This window comes from Balaenoptera ricei, chromosome 9, assembly GCF_028023285.1.
Source record: "Balaenoptera ricei isolate mBalRic1 chromosome 9, mBalRic1.hap2, whole genome shotgun sequence".
NCBI classification, from domain to species: Eukaryota; Metazoa; Chordata; class Mammalia; order Artiodactyla; family Balaenopteridae; genus Balaenoptera; species Balaenoptera ricei.
Genome location: NC_082647.1, coordinates 93,098,920 through 93,120,243, shown reverse-complemented (window position 1 = coordinate 93,120,243; position 21,324 = coordinate 93,098,920).

The following is a 21,324-nucleotide window of genomic DNA, read 5'->3' as shown; positions in this document are numbered from 1 at the left end:
TTAAAATTAAATCTGACTCTTGTGCTAAATGTAATCATTTACTTTCTGTAGTTGTTTAATAGTCTCCTTGACTGGTTTCTAAGAGTTTGGGGTTGTTTTTGTCAAATTCTCTTACAAGTTTTGATCAATTATTTATATATGGGAATTTCTGGTTTTCCTAACCTTGTACTAAGAGGTGTGCTTTAAAGCAAAATAGGCTTGTTGCCAAAGCCTATGACCAGTTTGCATCCCTTGGGATATATACCCAGTTTTGCAAATGCATTTACTTGATTTTGCCTGGAAATGCAGACTTTGAGCTGGCAGCTTTCCTGCCTTCTATTTATCCCCTTACTCTTGCTCTCAGCCAGAATTTACTGGGTCAGATTAGTGGTGCTGAAAGATTCTCATAATATGAATCTACTGTTTGGGGAAAGACCTTAGGGTAAGAGGTTAGTCTTGCAAATATGGGAAACAGACCAAGTACTTTTAAAATTGCAATTTTATTCAGTTTTTCTTTCATCCATTCTATGAATAGTATTTGAATATTATGTGCTAGGCACCGAGCTAGGTACTAGGGATATAGATATTAAAATATAGTCCCTCTTTTCATTAAACCTGGAGGCAAGGAGGTGATAGTCATGCAAAAAACTTTTAGCTTGTGGAGGGTATGTGCTGTAATGGAGTTGCCAGTGTAAGTGTCACATGCAAGCAGTTTAGTATAGCTGGAGAAGATGATGTTTGTTGACAAGGGATGAAGATGATGCTAGCAGGTGACTTTGTGAAACCAAGGAATTTGAATTTTATCCTCAGAGATTAGGACTGCCTAGTACAGTTCTGGCATGTCATAGTTGCTTGGTGAATACTAAACTAAGGTACCACATTCTTCACTTGGATACTTAGTGAACAGCTCCAGGCTGAGAATTAAGTTTTTTAACTTAAAATTTTAGTCCATGTTAAATCTATGCTAGAATTTTTATGTCATTAAAAAAACTGACACAGCACAAATTTGTATCTAAGAATATATAAAATTAAATTGACTTTGGTTTCTTTCTCCACGTTTGGATGATGTAGTTAATTTATAATTATTTGCAAAGTTAAATCTGTCTGTCTTTTTTTTTTTTTTTAATTACAGAGTAGCCCAAATCGTCTGCAGTATGATAAGGATCATGGGTTCTGGAATCAGGCAGAGCTGGGATTCTTTGCAGCATGTGTATGGCCTTGGGCAAGTTACTTAACCTCCCTAAGCCTCATCTGTAAAATGAGGTGGAGAGCTGCTGCTGGAGCCTAAAATGGTTCTTGTGAGTATAAAATTAGAAAACGTCTGTGTGATGGGCATGGACCTGGTCCACCACCCTCCTATGCAGCAAAACATCAACTTATTTGTCCTCAATCAAACTAAATCTGGCATTGAGCACCTACTCAGAATACTATCAAGAATTCAGTATGTTATATTTGGAGGAGCCTCGCCTCCCTAGATTGACACAAAACCCAGGGGATTCAGCTACTACCTGGAAAAGATGGAAGAGGCCTGGTCCTTATTCTCTGGTGGTAGCTATCCCTCCATTCTGATGCTTCTGCCTGGCCAGCGCTTCCTGTGTCTGTTGGGCATGGATGCTCCAGCCAGCTCAGAGATGCTCCCCACAGAGGTCGTCCCCCCGCTGACCCCAGGCTCAGCTTCAGGATCCTCACCTCTGCTTCAAGGCCTCGGATATTAGTGCCCATCTCCTTCCACAGATGCCTCACAGCTGTGCTCCATTGCACATCTGCAGCCTGTCTGGGGGATGTGCCCCTCTCCCAGCAACCCTCACCCTCTCATTTTCCACCAGATGCTCTCAATCCACCAGACTTCCAAGCCAAAGCCTGGCTGAGGAGTTGCCTTGTGGACGTTGAGAACTTCTGTTTTCAGCCCAGAAGCTCCAAAGGTAATGATACCCATGGAGAGGAGGGACTCAAGCTCAAAATAGAATTGTGTGGCTGTCTTCTTGGAATAGGGGAGGGAAAGACGTCACTCATTCTTCTGAGTCTCTTCCAGCAGCAAATATCCCAAATAATCCTGCCACTTAGGGGAAGTGCTTAGTTTGGTACCTGGTATGTAGTCATCTCACAACTGTTAAATATTAGCATTATTATTTTTATTAGCATCCCTTTTGGATAAGAGGCAAGGATTCAGAGTGATCTCAGTAAATTAAAGAAATTATCCAACTGGAAAATGAACTAGAGAAACTGAAGCTGTCTAAAGAAAGAAATCTAAATTGTTAAAGGGATGAAAAATCAGGCTTTGGGAGAAAGCACTTGGATTACTCAATATGGAAATGAAGAAAATGGAAGGCTCACATTTGTCTTTGAGCATGTGACAGCTTACAGTGAAGGCCCTAATCAGCTGTTCCTCATCAACACCAGAATTTAAAGCAGCAGATAGTAACTTGAATTGTATTGTGAGATTTTGGCTAGTCACACGCACAAAAAGTATGAAACAAAAAGCATCAAGCATCTTATTCAACACAGAATATTAGTAGAAACTGTGGCTACCCCAACTCTAGAGACGCTTCAGGGAGCTGTGGGGTTCACCTGCTTGGAAACAGGGACTGGTTTAGTTGATGCATTGGGTCCTCCTCATATCCGTATAGAATGATACTGTGTAGAGTACATTGTCATTTAGTGGGTGATCCTGAAAATCATATTTTCTCATCTCCAGTGGAATATTTTTCATCTCAGTTGAATATGCAGGAGATGCAGCATAGAAGGAAGGCCCTACTCTGAGTATCAGGAACCTAGGTTTGTATCTTTGCTTTTAGGCTGATTTCCTAGGTGACCTGTAGTAGCCATTTACTCTCTATCTGAATAAAGATGGGACAGAATTAAAATAACTTGATATGTTCCCATTGAACTTTACCATTCTGAGACTTTTTTTCTTTACATTTTCTTTCTTTACTGCTAATGAGCAGTAGAATTAAGACTCCTTTTATTCTCAGAGAGTAGACTGTGGTTGTAATTTCCTAATATAAATACTTAATTTACAAGCATCTAGTTTCTAAATGGAAATTAAAAAGGTTTTCTTGTGGAGAAGTTTAGCTGCTCCACTATTCTAACAGAAGTCTGTTTTCATCTGTTGTTCTAATTTAAGGGAACCTGTTTTCCATGGGGCAGGTAATTTGGAACCCTTTTGTTTCTTACTGTGGCCCTTCTGTTTAGCAAATTAGTCTTTTCAACTGCTCCCAAGTGACCTTTCGTTTGTTTCGGTGTTGTGGGATTAAGCAATCACACTTTTCAACAGAGCCTTGGTATTAAGACAAGATCCTCTTCAGTTTTAGGTTTTACTAATTTTTTGCAATCAGTTTGTCTTGATTCAGCCATTTTACTATCTGCCCAAGGAGTTAATCAGATCACATCTCATTAGTAGGCCTTATTTTAAAACTCTGGGAACAGAAATTTCTTCTTCCAGTGATCTTCCACCATACCTAAAATGTAGCTCATGGTGGCAACTCCTTTCTTATTTTCTATGGGCTTGTCTCATTCTAAATAGGTGAATCCCAAGATTGTGAGATGGGATCCTTGATTGATTTCCATTTCCTTTTTCCCTCCATGCTCCAGTCCCTACACGGTACTGAACTCTGAATGCCATGTTGCCAGAGAGCGACAGAACCTCTGTACTTGACTCTGTGCATTGTTTGGTTTGACCTTCTGTTTGCAACTTACTTTTTCTATCCTCTTTAAGCATCTTATTAAAAGGTTAGGTAGGCACGTAATGTAAACCAGCTTAATTCTGCTGCCATAACAGAACGTAACATCTTTGTGTTTATTATAAGATTATAAGAGCTCTTCGAAACAAAGTCTGTCTTACAATTTTTATATGTTCCCAAACATGTAATATAGGTCTTTGAACATACATTCTCCCTGAGGGGTGAATAAAGAGGGAGCAGCAGAGGGAGACCGTAAGGTTTACTAAGAGTGTGATGTCTTCATGATGGGCTCAACCCTGGCTGCCTGTTAGAATGACCTGGGCACTTATAAAAAAACTGACATATTTGTCCCACCCCCAGAGATTCTGAGGAGAGGAGGATTTTTTAGCTCTGCCCCCTGTCACCAGTTACTCTTAGGGAGCCAGTATTGTCATTATTAAAACATTGGTCTACATTATCAAAAACATTTAGACAGTGATGAAGACATTGTTAGTGGGTACATGATTGCAGAGGCTAGAACAAATGTGTCTGCTATGTTGACAACTTAAAATTTTGTGCCCTAAATGATGTGCCACTGTTTTCTCTTTTTTTATTTATTAGTTTCTTGGCGCTTCTCGTACCCGGAGACCCTGTTGATCCTTGTTACATGCTGACAGCACGTGTAAGTAGTACTGCTCCTGCCTCAAGGACTTAAAGATTGACAATATGTTCAGACAGAACATGTCAGCTGAGTGGTGTCAGTGACGTTTAGCCCCTCTCTGCTCCCCTGAGTGCTCATCTGTGGTGCACAGATACAGCAAGTCTTTTAGGTACTTCAAGAGGATATTTTTTTTTTCCTTTTTATTTATTTTTTAATTAATTAATTTATTTATTTATTTTTGGCTGTGTTGGGTCTTCGTTTCTGTACGAGGGCTTTCTCTAGTTGTGGCAAGCGGGGGCCACTCTTCATCGCAGTGCGCGGGCCTCTCACTATCGCCGCCTCTCTTGTTGCGGAGCACAGGCTCCAGACGCGCAGGCTCAGTAGTTGTGGCTCACGGGCCCAGTTGCTCCGCGGCATGTGGGATCCTCCCAGACCAGGGCTCGAACCCGTGTCCCCTGCATTAGCAGGCAGATTCTCAACCACTGCACCACCAGGGAAGCCCCCAAGAGGATATTTAAAGAGGAAAGCATAGTAGTTTGTTGCAGAAGTTGAACTAATCCAAACTACCCACCAAATCTAGCCTTTAAATCAGCATGAGGATTGCCTTCCTCACTTTGTAACAGATTCTTTTTTTTTTTTTTTAATTTATATATGTATGTATTTATCTTTGGCTGTGTTGGGTCTTCGTTTTTAAGCGGGGGCCACTCTTCATCGCGGTGCGTGGGCCCCTCACTATCGCTGCCTCTCTTGTTGCGGAGCACAAGCTCCAGACGCGCAGGCTCAGTAGTTGTGGCTCACGGGCCCCGTTGTTCCGCGGCATGTGGGATCTTCCCAGACCAGGGCTCGAACCCGTGTCCCCTACATTGGCAGGCAGATTCTTAACCATTGTGCCACCAGGAAAGTCCGGGGGCCACTCTTCATCGCGGTGCGCGGGCCTCTCACTGTCGTGGCGTCTCTTGTTGCGGAGCACAAGCTCCAGAAGTGCAGGCTCAGTAGTTGTGGCTCACGGGCCCAGTTGCTCTGCAGCATGTGGGATCTTCCCAGACCAGGGCTCGAACCCGTGTCCCCTGCATTGGCAGGCGGATTCTCAACCACTGCACCACCAGGGAAGCCCAGTAACAGATTCTTTATGGTCAGCTAGGCCACAAGAGTTGCCTACAACTCAGCTGATAATTTAACTCTTTTAAAAAGTTGAATAATCTAAATCTGTAGTTGTCAAAGTGTGCTTCAGGGCCTTCTGGGGATTGCCAAGACTCTTTCAGGGGTGTGCAAGGTGATGGGTCTTTCATGGGTGAGAGATCCGTCAAAGCATAATATGGACCAATGTATTTTTTTTTTTTTTTAGCATTTCACTTCCTTCCTTCCTTCCTTCCTTCCTTCCTCCCTCCCTCCCTCCCTCCCTCCCTCCCTCCCTCCCTCCCTTTCTTTCTTTCTTTCTTTCTTTCTTTCTTTCTTTCTTTCTTTCTTTTTGGCTGTGTTGGGTCTTCGTTTCTGTGCAAGGGCTTTCTCTAGTTGAGGCCCATCGCGGTGCGTGGGCCTCTCACTATCGCGGCCTCTCTTGTTGCGGAGCACAGGCTCCAGACGCGCAGGCTCAGTAGTTGTGGCACACGGGCCTAGTTGCTCCGTGGCATTTGGGATCCTCCCAGACCAGGGCTCGAACCTGTGTCCCCTGCATTGGCAGGCAGATTCTCAACCACTGCGCCACCAGGGAAGCCCCAAGGATCAATGTATTTTAATGTAACAGTTTAAAATATATAAGGTATGGTTTCAGATTCCACCCAGTGATGTCACCTTTAAATAATCCATGTACACTTGAAAAGAATGTGTATTCTGCTGTTGTTTGGTGGAGTGTATGATAAATATCAATCAGGTCAAATTGGTTGATAGTGTTGTTCAAGTTTTCTGTGTACTTACGGATTCTCTGTCTACTTTTTCTATCAGTTATTGAGGAAGGGGTATTGAAATCTCCAAATATAATTGTTATTTAGCTGTTTCTCTTTTCATTAGTATCAGTTTTTGCTTCATTTATTTTGAAGTCCTCTTATTAGGTGCATACATGTTTAGCCTTGTTATGAACTTTTGATAAATTGATCCCTTTATATTATGAAATGACCCTCTTTATCCCTGTTAAGATACTCTGCTCTGAAATCTATTTGTCTGATATCAATGTAGCCACTTTGGCTTTCTTTTGGTTAGTATTAGCATGGCATATATTTTCCCATCCTTTTACTTTCAGCCAATTTGTGTCTTCATTTTTAAAGTGAGTTTTTTTGTAGCCAGGATATAGTTAGGTCTTACTTTGTTATCCAGTCTCCGAATCTCTGTCTTTTCATTAGGATGTTTAGACCATTTACATAAAATGTGATTATTGATATGGCTGGATTTAAGCCTACAATGTTGACATTTGTTTTCCATTTGTCCCAACAGTTCCTTGTTCCCTTTTATCTTTTTTCTGCCTGCTTTTGGGTTGTGCATTTTTCATGATCCTTTTTATCATTTTTGTTGGCTTATAGCTGTTTGTTTTGTTTCATTAGTTGTTTTAGGGTTTGTAATATACATCTTAAACTTACCACATTCTACTCTCAATTGATGTTATATCACTTGACATACAGAAGAACTCTGTAATAATATGCTTCCATTTCTTCCCTCTGAGAATTTGTGCTGTTGTGTCATACATTTTGTTTCCACATGTTATAAATTCCACAGTGCATTGTAGTTGTTTTTACTCTGAATAATTGGTTGTCTTTTAAAGGTATTTAAACAATAAAAAGAAACCTTTATATTTTTTGACATAATTACCAGTTCTGGTCTGCTTTATCTGTTTGTTTAGATCTAGATTTCCTTTTGCTTGAAGGACTTCCTTTAATATTTATTTTAATGTAGATCTGCTAGTGATAAATTCTTTCAGCTTTTCTATATCTGAAAAAGTCTTTATTTTGCCTTTGTTTTTGGACAACTAGTTTTAAGCAATTTGATTATGAAGTGACTTGGTGTGGCTTTGTTTGTGTTTCCTGTGCTTGGAACTCATTAAGACTCTTGTTTCTATGGGTTTATTAATTTCATCAAATTTGGATTTGTTAAAATCTTGGCCATTATTTCTTAAAAAATTATTTTCTGTCCCTCATCTGCTTTAGGGACTCCAAATACATGTATATTAGTCTTCTCAAAGCTTTCCTAAGTATCAGTGATATTCTGTTCACTTTTTTTTCAGCTTTTTGTCTCTCTGTGTTTCATTTTGTATGGTTTTAATTGTGAGATCTTCAAGTTTACTAATCTTTTCTTTTCCCATGTCTAATCTACCATTATATATCTTATCCACTTTCTTAGTTGTTTCAAGGAGGATGGTAAATCTGATTCCTGTTATTTCCGTCTCGTTTGGAAGCAGAAATCTCATCCATTTTCCAGAAGCCAGAAATTAAACAGACTTGTAGAGATTTAAAACAGTTCTACACCTTAAGCTATTTTTTTGTTTCCTGTGGAAAATATGGTTTTTATAAAAAATTTTGAGGATAACATTTATTATCATTATCTTTAAATGAATTAAATAAGTGTTTAAAATTTTTCTGTTTTAATTTTGAACATGGTAAATATTGATAGATATAACCTATGCAAACAAAAGGTCTTTGGGTTCCTCAATAATTTTTAAGAGTGTAAAGTGATTCTGAGACCAAAAAATCTGAGAACAATTGATGTAAATGTACTAAAGTGTTTACTGTGGGTTGCTTGAACTTAGAAGTTGGGTAACCCTGGTGCTGGGGAGGGCACGGTTACAAGAATGAGAAGACCCATAAGCAGATAGAAGAAGGACGAAGAACAATCAAGCAAAAGTTAAGCCACCTGGCTCCCAAGAGACACAGAGTAATGTAGATTCCTCATTTTTCAGCTTCTGTCTTGACATTTGTAAGGCCCAGTTATCCCTCCGGCACTTAGGATTTTTGAGATAGTACTAAAAGTAAATTCCATCTTTTTTTTTCCTTAAGGAGGAAAAAGAAACTAGAGGAGAAAATTAAAACACTATGGTAGACTTAAAAGGAAGACATTTTCGGAGTCCAGGGTTCTTTTGGAGTCCAGAAATTACAGTGCTATGACAAAGGCTGATACCGTTCACGATGCTCCATGTGGAGGCCAGCAGATTGCATGTCTGGCCTGTAGAAAAGGAATCTATAGTTTTGTGATTCTGTGGTTAGTATACTGGTTAGTTCATTGGCACACACTAGAGAACCAGGACCTTCCCTCACCTTACTGTCTAATCTTGGTAACACCTCTCTGGGACTTTGTTTCTCCACAATTACAGAGTGGGAGTCAGAAGCCTTTCTAGGTCTTTGTCTGCAAGTAACAGAAACCTACATCAAACTGGCTTAAGCACAAAGGAGCATTTATTGACTCATATAATTGGGAAGCCAAGCTGAGCTAGTACTGGCTGTGACACAGTTGGAGCCAAGTGTTCAAACTGCCATTGTGGCTTCACTCTAAGTTCTCTTCCCTCTTCCTGTTCCTTCCCATTTTCTGCCCATTCCCTTCTGCTTACCTCTGTTTGCTTTGTTCTCCATTCAGCCACAGAATTGCCACCAGAAGCTCTAAGCTCATATGGACCTTTGAGCTCATGAGCCCAGAGATAGAAACCAAAGATGCACTCTCTCCCAGCATCCACCGACCAGTCCTTTGGAGACTCTTTCATTGACTTGACTTGGGCCATATGCCCATCCTTTGAACCAATGACCTTAGACAGGGCTGTGAAGAACCTCGGTTAGCCAGACTGGTTATGTGCCCACTCCTTTGGCAGGGAGAAGAGGATAAATTGGTATTGGCAGTCCCATCAGAACCACATGGAATGAGACGGAGGCAGCTTGGTGACTGGAAGGGTGCTGGGCAGACTGCAGCCTGCACCCTTAAAGTGTCATGAAGTGAAGCAAACTATGCCTATTATGTGTTTATGATTTAAAAAGAAATACAATCATGTGGCTATTACAGCATTGTTGGGAATTTGACATTTTCTTCTGAGTCCCCCAGTTCTCTTCTTAGCAACAGTTTCTTTTCCTATTGCTTTTCAAGCATTTCATCTGCATGGTTTAGATTTCATCTTTGCTCTGAGGCTTTTTACCAACTTTTGTTATGTCAAGAATAGAGTCAGCTGCACCCAGAGCATTCCCACTCAGTGATTTTCATTCCTGCCAACACATTCATGCTTCCTTTTAATTCTAAATCTTTTCTACCTGAATCTTTTCTTTAACCCTGATGTGTAACAGACATGTAGAATCAGAGTTGGTATTAAAAGTCTACAAATCAATAAAAAATCAAAGAGGATGATCTCTTAATACAGAGTCCTCATCAAATTTAATGTTTAGTTGAGTAATCACCTCCAGGCTCTTTGGGAGGGCAAAGTAGAGTGAACACATAGGTGAAGGATTTATTCACAGTGCCAGAAGTGCTTAGTATGCAAGACATACTCTGTTTTCTCTGAAGTGGCAGCCTTTAATAACAAGCTCTCTCTACTAATCCACTTTGGAATCTCATTCCTGTGTTTTTCAGCCTAGAAGAACTGAACAAAAATGTAAAGTCTGAATTTGTTTACTCATAAAAATAAGATCTGTAGTGTCATTTTAGTCATATTTCAGAATGTAGCTTATCACCTACATGTTGTATCTAGATTGGTACTATCAAAATGAAAAGGCAACTTGCCAGGTGGTTATTATATTCTAGAATATTCAAGCAAAGAAATTTGCATTTGGAATTAAATATAAGATCCTTGGTCTTCCATAGATCCAGCTAAGGCTCACAGTTCAGTTAGAGACAAGAATCTGGCCTTCACTTGTATGCATTTAAATGGGTGGGTTGCTGGAAAGAAATACTCCAAAAAGCTAGCAGAGGTTGTCTCTAGAGGTGAAAACAGGTGGTATTAATATTCTTTTCTCTGCTCTTCTCTACTGTCCAAGTTTTCTGTAATGAGCACATGCCCCTTTCACAATAAAAATAATTTTTATTTTTAAGAACAAGCAAAGGCTATTTATTCAGATCTTGATATATCAAGGGGGTCAGCCACTGTCACTTGCATTTTAGCAGAGACTCAAAGACAAGTAGGAAAGTGGGAAAGCTTATAGTGGAAAAAAGGGAAGGCTTCAGGTATGCCCTGATTGGAAGCTGTTTGCACGAGGAAGCCATAGGTGGGCTAACTAGAAGCCTAAAAGCAAGGTATTTTATGGTGTACATATTTGGGTCTCTCTGACTGTTCCTAAATTGGAAGTGGGGATAAAAATTAGAGAAGCTGTCAGTTATTAGTCAAGTCCTTGTCATTTTGAGCCAGTTATCATAGAAGTTACTGTTTGGCTTCTTGGATTATTATTAGAGATAGCAATCCAGTCTCCTGCAAGGCTGATTTATAGCAGGCTGGCTTCATGGGCTGATTATTGTATAATAAGGGGGTTGGTTTCCTGGGCAGGTTGCTGTAAGTTGTGGGTCAGAGTTCTGTTTTTATACACGGTTTCGTAATTGTCTGTTTGTATATTCAGTTTCTCACCCGGTGGCGCTGACTGCCCTTCTCATTGACTGCCGTTTCTCTGTCATGCATTATTATTTCTAAGGACGTCTTCACATTGAGTCCGTCAATATCAGGTCCTCCAACAGTTAAAATAAGTTTTACAAAGGCATGTTTTTTAGGTAGTGTGATGCTGTGATTTATGATAAGAAATGTATGTTTGGTCTTCATCCACTATTCCTAGCACAGAGCTCTTAAACCCTTGGAATTTCTTAGGTATTGAGAGCCATAAGGGTGTCTTTTGCTATGTTAATGAGATGACTTTTTTTTTACAAAAATAATTTTAAAAAAATTACATCTATGCTGAATTGTGAAAGTTCTTGGAATATACCGAATTAAGTTTAAGCAAGATATAGCTACTTAATGAAACTGAGTGACACTCAGAAAACTGTGGCTTGAACTCCGATCTGGGCACTCTGATTCTGCCTTGACTCTGCAGGACAGGTCCCAGTGAGGTCTGGCATGTGTACCCACCTCAGGATCCTTTGCTGTGCCATTGGGGCTGCAGGAGACCTATCTGCACGAACCCCATAAGGCCTCTTAGGACAAACCCAGAGGGTACTCTAGAGCTTAAGTTCAGGTCTCCAGTTCTCAAGGTTTCAGAGTGCATCGAAAAGAAGTGAAATTTTCCCCAACTTCTGAGAGTAAGGGCCGGGGTGGGAGAGGGAGCATATCCCTTTAAGTGGGGAGGGAGAGCCATAGGCACACTGCCATGAAAGAAGACCCTTCACTCCCAAGCCCTCTCCTCAAGCATTTACCTCGTCTGTGCTCACCACGTGCCAGCAGGATCACTGGCTCATCTCTTCCAAGTGCCTGTAAGCTCAGGTGTCAGGTTTGGGAAGGGTCTGTCCAGCACACAGAGTCCCGTTGACGAGGAGTGCAGCGCAGTAGCACTGAAATCTGAGACCCAGTCTGACTCACAGTACACTTGTTCAAGAGCAAAGTCACAGGTAGAAGCCTGCAGAGAATCCTGACCATCGAGCAGTAGCATAAGGCCCAGGTTAAGACGACCGTGAATGGGTCTTGGAGGTAACAGGCCTGATGTGAGTCCTGGCTCTTACCCAGCAGAGGTGAGATCTTGGGGCAGAACTTACCCGCTCTGAGACAAATTTCTTATATAGAAGTGTGGGTAGTTTATTAGAAAGGTTACCAGAAATAAGATGGGGGTGAAATGTTGGCAATAGAAATTGCTTAATAAATGACAACTCTGGTTATAATTATATGCTAAATCATGTTTACAAAATCAGTCCCCTTCCAGCCATTTCTTTCAGACTCAAAACCCCATTCTTTAAGTTTCCCATCAAACCTGTTAGTAAAACCAAGAACCATTTGTTGCTCATCTCTGAACCAGCTATAAATTGTCTTTATCATGCTTCAGCTACAACGCACAAGCTGGAAACAGCTTGGCATCCATCTTTTGGATTCCAGGGATGACTTTTATCACCTTGGAAGGCTTAGGCATGTTACTCATAGGAAGTGCTATTAATAGGTCAGACCATTATCCATAGTGTTCAGAACATATCAGGTTTTTTTGGTTTCTTTGTTTGTTTGTTTTAATAAGGAGAAAGAAAAGAAAAAGCAACCCTACTGAGTCTACTGATCCTGTGGTGGAAGTCAGGTCCTCACTTTTTTGTATATTCTTCTGTAACTAGGTTAACTTTGATATTTTACTCTTCTCTGCTAATAAGACGATCCTTGACAAAGTCATGGTCACCAAATCAGTGTGTTTCTCTAATACAGTAAATCATGTTAGAGATAACGGAAGCTTTTGAGTATCTGGTTTTACCAGAAACTAAATGTAACGTGGGCCACAGTGGACTGGAGCAAAGAAAGCATAACCTTTGCAGTTTTCATTACTTCATAGACGCTATGCATAATCTTATTTTCCACATGCAGATGTTAGGATAAGGAAATGGCTACATTCTGTTTTTTCCCATATCATAAACCAGTAATTTCATCTGAAAAAGTAGCTTGTTCAGTGTTTTATTGAATCTAAGATGCTGTCTATTGTAAAATATATCATTATTCTGTGTAATCACTAAGAAAGAGCACTGCCATTGATTGAGAGATGTTAAATCTGAAAAAGTGAGTCTTGAAATCAGTCAAAGATGGTATATACTTCTATGTTTGATGAGTTCTTTTTTACATCCTTTGTGTCTCCCTGCTCCCGTTAATACTTAAAGACATTAGTTGACTAGTTTGAGAGAATTCATCACAATTAAAATAGATGTTCCACGTTATACAACACAGATACAGCTGTTCACTGCTGAATGCCCTAATCATAATGGCATTTTAAGCACTAATGAAATGGAGCTAGTTTATATTTCTTGAATTGATTAAACAAGATAAAGGCTCAGTCATCAGGCAGATCAAGACAGGCATCACCAGGAGGACTGGCTGGATCTTATAGTGTTCACAGGATTTGTAAACAGAAATGCCATTTTGTCATTCCTACCATCTTGAGCACTTGTTCCTAACAAGTCCTTGGGATAACACCAGATCCTCCTGCCCTTTTTTTTTTTTTTCTGAACCAGTCACAGAAGAGCTTCAGATTTTGGCTAATATTAATCAGTTGACCCCAGGCAGTTATGACATATTCCTTAGGAGTATAACAGGCAAACAGGCAGAGTTATTTCAGCAAGAGATTTTGGTAGCAGAAGACTAAGAAAAAACTCAGCAAGGAGAATGGTAGATGGAAAATGTTGGGTGGGAAATTGGGTTTCTATTTTGAGGATAGTAAAACCATTACATTTTAATGCATTCAGGTTCAGACTGATTCATAGCCAATGGCCATGGAAGTTAAAGCCAGAGGTGCACACTCCCACTGAGGTGCAGTGCGTCCACACTCTGACTTTCAAGAGTCAGAGGACAGGAGGTAGGGGCTTGATCTCTGGAAGCCTCAGTTTCCTCATCTATGCTCTTGGACGAGGTGGTCTCCAAGCCCCTTTTAGTCCATGATGCTGTGGTCTAGCCAGAGGTCATCGTTGAACAGCAAAAGCAAGCCCTGGGTCAGCCTCCCCATGAAGGAGGTTAGGACTGAGTAACTGCCATGGTGCCAAGGACTTCTGGCATCAGCTTGGCCCACAGGACCTCAGACTCCAGGTTCCTGGACCTTGCAGAGCTGTTCCTGAGATTGTTGTTTTGACTGTTGGGTATCCAAACACCCTTCCTACTGGGGGACAACCCCAGATTAGGTGGAGCACAAGGGCCAGCCAGGACGTGGGCATGTGCCAGGGCTTAGCCAAGCAGAGCCACAGGCACGAAGACACGGGGAGAGGTAGAGCTTCCTACGGTGGCCCCAGTAGTAGAGGTGAGCCTGGAGCAACACACCGTCTGGCATTCCATGGCAGTGTTCGGTCAGACGGTTCTGGGACCAGAGTCTGGCTGTGCTCTCACTGGGTAGCCTCCCTTTGTTCTTGCCCACTCTTGGAGCCTGTTTTCCACCTTCCCACAGATTCTCATTAAAGCTCTCCATGGTCTCCACGACTTCCCGCTGTCTGCCACTAAGAAGTCTGACTCCCTGCTCTCTGTCAAGGGCAGGTCTTTACTCAGCTCAGGAATTCCAGAGATAAGGGCCTAAGCATAGAGGTGGCCGGGAGGGTGCTTCTGGGTAAGGCAGCATGGAAGGACACCTGGAGTGGCTTAGAAAGCTCTTCTCGAGGAGCCATCCGACTGGTAGATAGTAAGTCTGACCATCTGCCTTTTTTCCCTTGTCCCCTCTGTCTGTAAACCCTTCCCAATACCCCAGGCATGCAATTGGGTACTATTTTTAAAATCAGCTTTTATCTAAGCATCTTATGGGTTATCTCTGCTCTCACAGAGGTGCAGGAAACTCTGACAGCACACTGATTACACCCCACTTGATGGGGGCAGCCTGGGAAGTTGAGATGGACAGGGCAGCTCTCTTGCCTGCCCTGCCAGGGGGTTTCAATGCTTATCTCTTAAGTCTCTGAGATTTTTTTGCAGTTTCTCCACAGTATAGAGAGTGCCGTATATCACAGTGCTGATGTAAGATGGATTTCTTTCTTTCTTTTTTTTTTTTTAAAACCATGCTTACTCAGGCATTGAGGAATATAGTTCCTGGCTTTTAAGAGAAGGTGCCTGTTGGACTCTGAATAAGGCCATTTCCTCTGCAATTAGAGACTTTGGCCCGAACAAGACCTTTTCCAGGAAACCATAGGCCCATATTCTGGTATTCAACATTTCATCCCTCGTCCTCCCATCAGTCCTCTCTAGGGTTCATAGGGTCCTAGAAATTGAACACCACCATGAAATAATCACCTAAACTCATTCTTCCACTTTACAACCTTAAGAAAATGAAGTTAAAAACACAGACCCCAAAAACCTTTAGTGGAACTTTAGACCTAATATATGTGAAGGGCCTTTTCCAGAGGGAATAATAACTAGAAGCCACAAATAAAGCACTGAAATAAAATCCCCCTTTGAATTATGCATAAGCAAAGTAAATTAGTAAAATCTAAATGTACTTTAAGAATAGAGATTTGCCATTTGCTGGGGCTGAGGTTTATTTCATTATTGAAAAGGAAGGGAAAAAACAGAAGTAATAAAATTAGTACTTAATATTGAGGACAAACATGCTTTACATTTTTGATGATCATCTGTCTAGTCCATCAGTATATTGTCTGAGCTGCACCTGGGTTAAAACTGTCATTAAAAGGAGAGTTATCTTATTTGGAGGGGTTGATTGTCTCTTGAGCTGAGGAGATGGGAACATGAAGGTTTGATTTTTCTTTCTTTTGTTCGTTTGTTCATTCATTTGTTCATCATGAAGCCCCTTCTCTGCCTGGTACTGAGGAAGGATATTAACACAAGAACAGCTCCTACTCTTCAGGAAGTTTTCTTCAGTATTTAAGAATGGTGCCTCTTGTCATACTTATTCTTCATTTGATGGCTAAAGAAGATGCTTAACTCGTGGTTCTCTTTGAATTTCAAAGGAGAGTCACTGCTTCCTGTCGGGGTAATCAGGGATGAATTCATGGGGAGCAGTGATTTGAACTGGGTTTTCAAGGGTAAGATTCTGATAGGTGGAAATGGGCAGGACAAAGGCACTTCAGGGGAGAGGGGAGAATGGGGATAAGCATCTGGGAGATTCCAGTAATATTTACTCAGGAAGAGAGTCCTTTGGAGTAAGATGAGAAGAGTAGTGTGGAACTGCCCAGTGGAGGCCCTTGAATAGAGAACATAATTTTGTTCTGGAGAAGTTGGGGCAGGGAAGCCCTAGTTTTCTTTTCTGTCCTTGAACCTTCCTGTAGGAATTGCTTCTCTGCTTTTCAGTTGATGGGCTTGGTTCATGAAAAACTAGAGAGCTTGCTGTTGGATTCTCCCCCTTCCACCTTCTCGGCCTTTGATAAGCTCTGGAAACTTCCACCGTCAGGAGCCTGAGGAGCCAGAGCGTCCCTGAGGGGAGGCTTCCTGTGCGGAGAGCCTGTGTGGTTGAGGTCTGACCACACGGCAGCCCTCGTGCTGCTTGTCATTGTGGGTCAACGATGGGAGAAAAGTCATGAGCAGAACGGGGCATGGGCCAGCGGGGAGATGCCCCCGACCTTTCCGTCAAGTGAAGGAGTTGAACTTCCTTATCCCTGGGATGCCTTCTTTCCATGCTTTAGTCTACCCTGCATTTGTCATTTTGGTGGGGAGCCCCTGTCTCATTTGGCATAGGTTTTGCAGATCTACAGGCTACGGTTTGCTGAGCTCCTTTGCTAATATGAAAAATCACATTTCTTTTTTTGTTTCTCTGGATTGCTTGAATTTTAAAAATTTGAGCAGTTTTTTAAATAGCAAGGTTTAAAACCTCAAGTCATCTTAGAGGCTGTAATTCTGTAATTTCAGCTCCCTAGCCTCATTGCTGACGTTGATCATCAAGTCTGCTATTACGTTGGATAATTAAAGGGATGTGGACATCAGGGAGAGAGCAGGCAGGGAGTAATATTTGAAAGGCTTGATTAGTCTTCTGTAGTTCAGGTAAGATCAGCACAGCATATTGTTAAAACTCTAAATTCTGGTACTCTGTCTCTGGGCATAGATACTCTAACATTCAGAGGTTTTTGCTGCCCTTTGAAAGCTGTCAAACTCATAACCCATCTATGGGCATTAGCTCATTTTATCTCAAAAGACCCTTATAGAATTACCCTCTTTCTCCCAAGGAGGCACAGTTAGGAAGATTACATACGTGCTCTAGGCCACTCACAGGTAAGGGGCGGCGCCTTGTCAGGATCTCTGGGTTTGCTCGTAACCCTTACACAGTCCTACCTCCCTCGGAAAAGTGTGGAATGACACCTTCTTACTTTGTGTCTGGGAGTTTTCTTTCCTGATTTAAACAGAACCAACTCTGTAGAAACTGCTTAACCTCTGGAGGTTTGGCCTACCTGCGAATTTTCAGCAAAGGAAGGACCTAGGCAGGGTGGCAAGTGAGGGAAGATGATAAGAGGAAAAGCTAACCTTTTTCTATTCCTATTGTATATCATGACATTTGAAAAACTCTTTGAATTTATTTTCTTAAAAATTTTTTTCTGATTTAAAAATATAAAGAAGAAAATTAAAATGATCTATTATCCCTCAATCAGGAAGAAACACTGTAAAATTTTTTTGTGTACTTTCTCTTATTCTTATTTTTTATTACTGAGCCACTTTTCTTTCGATAGCACTAAAGAGGTTGCACACTTGGTAAGCCAATTCAGAATACAAAGCATTTTTGTTAATTAGCTAACTATTACCCTATTTGACTTTTCATTCTTTCTTGTACTACAAGGAAAGATCTTTTCTCTTGCCAAGTCTTGCTGATTCATCCCCTGCTGTATCTCTTACAGTCTCTCTATGCCCGTTGCTACTTCCATGTACAAATCTTGTTACCTTTCTCCTCTTCCTTTCCTCCAAAACTGCTCTTATCAGGGTCACCAAAGCCCTACCTATTAATAATCCAGTGATGTCCAATTTATCTATTTGTTCCTTTTGTTGCTTGTTCTTTTGGTATTATTTTGGTACGAAGAAACCATCAGGGTCACAAAGAGTTATGCCTATGTTCTCTTTTAAGAGTTTTATACTTTTAGTTCTGACATTTAGGTATTGCACAAAGGCATTTATTAAGGGGGGTATTTTATAGAATTCGGAGGGTTTGAAGAAATGGACTGTAGCTCAGGCTTCCAGGAACAACCTTCCAGACCACATTATAGACCTGGGCGGCCAAAGAGCTGCTGTCTTAACCATGACCAGAAAGCCGCTGCACACCTCTAGCTCCAGGACCATCCTGCCTCTGCCATGGTCCGCACCAGCAAAATGGATGCCTTGTGCCCTACCCCTCTTCCCAGGCAACTCAGAGCCTCAGTCTCCTCATCTACAAACTGTGAGTGCCGTCTACCCCCAGGGTGTATTTAGTACATTTCACAACTGGTGTGGCATAGGCACAGCTCAGTGATAATGGATGTGGATTGTAAATCACTCATTAGGACTTACTGGTGCCAACCAGCTGAATATCAACCCTCTTGACAGTATTACAGGAATTAAATGAGCTTGGCACAGCAATGCCAAGTGGCAGGGGTTATCCTGATGGTCCTGGATACCTAGAGCTTGCCTGGTTTGACTGAGATTACACAAGGTGCCAGCGGTTAGACTGAGGTGGGAATTCTGCGAATACCCCCAACACCTTAACGAAGAGTGAATGCTCTCACAGAGTTAGAGCAGAAACTGGGGGTGGTGGGGGTGAGAGGTCGGCACCCTGGTCTTGGACTCCCGCATCTGGCTGTCCACTGAGCACAAGGCCCACACACAAGACGGAGGGCCAGGTGGGGTTTGAGTGCTCAGTCGGGGAGGAGGCTGCTCCACTTCCCAGCTGCTGTTCTAGTGGAGCAGGTGGATGAATTTGAGCCCGAGAGGTAGGAGGGGGAGGAGCATTAGGCTTTGGGGTGCCCTCTGCATGAGAGTGATGGGCACTAACCCTGTCTGAGGCAAAGATGTGGAAAGGAGTAAACACATCGGAGACTGGAGTCCAGAACCTTGAAAGTTTAATGAGATCAGTTAGTGAAGCAATACCCTATGATTAATCACTTCAGAAGCATCACTTCAATCAAGGAGGATCGTGGTGGACAATGACCATTTAGTTTAGCTACTTAAGGGACATTTGGAACAGTGCGCTGTCAGGAGGACTTGGCTTCTGAATCCAGGCAGATAAAAGGTCCATTAGGTCCCCAGAGTGGAGGACTTAAGATCTGAGCCAACTCAGCAGACCTGACGCACCTGAATAGATGAGAAAAGGCAAAGGACATATATCATAGTGAAGTGGAGTCACGGAGGGTTTTTTACTTCTTTTATTTTTTATTTTTTAAATGTCTTCTTACTTGAGGTCCTAGAAAAGTGATATTAAGAAAGATAGTAACTGAATACAAGGTTATTAGAGGGAATATTGCTATCGTGTTTTGTGAGCAAATGAACATGTCATATAAGCAGCAAGTTATAAGGGCTGTGCACAAAGAGCAGAGTATAATATTATCAGAAAATAAAGCTTACAAGTGAATATACCTGATGCACATTTAATGAAGAGCGTAATCAAGGGATATTAGAGCTATAAAGGACCTAGCCAGTTATCTAGTTCAGCCTCCTCATTTGCGCAGACGAAAATAAACGCAGGACTCGGGTGTCCTGAGTTTACACCGCCATGAGGGGTGCAGCAGGGATTAGCATTAGGCCACACCACTCTGTCCAGGCCCATCCACTTCATCGTTAATTGTTCTGCAGGAGACCTTAGCTGTAAAATGGACACTTCACGTTTCTGCACTGCAACTAAACAGACTTCGGGGAGGTAGCTGGCAGAGGGAGAATCGGGCTGAGCCAGGGTTGCTCAGGAGATCCTGAAAGGCTATGGATTTGGAACCCAAAGGGCAAAGCCTCCCTTTCCTCTGAAAAAGGGTGTCTAGAGCTTGGGCACCTGCTTGCCCACCCTTTACTCCCAACTGCCCACCCAGGCAGCTACCGAACTTGGAGACAACCTGGCTTAAGGGGGCGAAGGGGTGGGTGCACGTTAGTCAAGGGAAGGAGTGCTCCCTAATCAGTCCATTCCTCCTGGTGACCATCCTTCATTTCACCATTTAAATACACAGCTCCTTTTTCTCATCTTTCTTACTGTCTTTTGAATGGATTGCCTTTCCTTGCTTGTTCGCTTGCTTGTTTTCTTATTCCATTTTCCTCTTTTTACTGATCGGGAAGTTAGGCCCTCTATTTCTACTTTTTTTAGTGTTTGTCCTTGAAACTTTTATATGCATACTTATCAGTACAAATTTAATCAATATCTTAATTCCTTTTCTGTAAAAATAAGGACATTCCACCACTTTTAACTCAGAACCCCTCTCCTTACTTCCAAGCTATTGTTGAGTGTTTTAATGTCTTTTTTAAACCCTAAAAATTAGAAATTGTTATTATTTTATATAGTTAGCATTTATATTTACTTCCATGTTTACCAATTTCTTTATTCGCAGTCTTTTCTCAGCGCTGTCTTTTCTTCTGAAGTATATCCTCCCTTTGGGTGCAGGTCCTGTTGGTGGTAAACTCCCTCAGTTTGATTGTTTCACCTGTCTTCTTGAAAGGCTACATAATTCTTTGTTGACAGTTATTTTCTCTCAACAGAGATTTTCCCACCCTTTCATGGCTTCCTGTGTAACTGTAGGCAAGTTGGCTATTGGTCTATTTGTCATTACTTGTAACCAAGATGTCTTTCTTCTCTGGGTGCTTTTGGGATCATCTTTATCTTTCTTCTTTTGTGGTTTTACTGCAGCAGGTCTAAGTGAGGACTTTTTCTTTTCATTTATCTATGTGCTTCTTGTCTGTGTAGTAATATCTCATGAATTTAAAAAAAACGCTCTGCTGATATTTCTTTACATTTTCTCTATTATTTCCTTTTGAATCACACATCTTTTAAACCTCATTCTATCTTCCATCTCTCCTTACTTTCATATTTTCTATTTCCATGCCTCTATTTGCTTAATTTTGGGTAATTTCTTTGGATCTATCTTCCAGTTTGCTGCCTTTTTTTTTTTTTTTTTTTTTTACAGTGTATCTAATCTACTGTTTAATCCACTCGTCATTTTTAGTTTTGATATTTTTCCTTTCTAAAATTTTCACATGAATCATTTTCAAATCTTTCTGGTTCTCTGTTTCTTGATCCTTTTCTGATTCCATCTTCTTTAAACATTTTATACATAGTAATTTTGTTCCTAGTAGTTCTAACATCTGAGGTTCTTGGAGATGTAAATCTATTGTGTTTTGTTTTTCCTGACTCCCACCCATGTTGATTTATTTCCTTCTATATTTGGTAATTTTTTACTGAGGAATAACATTTGATTGAACTTACTTTGTTTCTCCAGAGAATTTGTGCTTGCTTCTGCTTGGGCGTTAGGTAGTGCTACCAACCTGACACCACTTTCACCACTTTGTTTTAATTTATATTTATATTTTAAAAATATTTATTTATTTACTTATTTATTCAT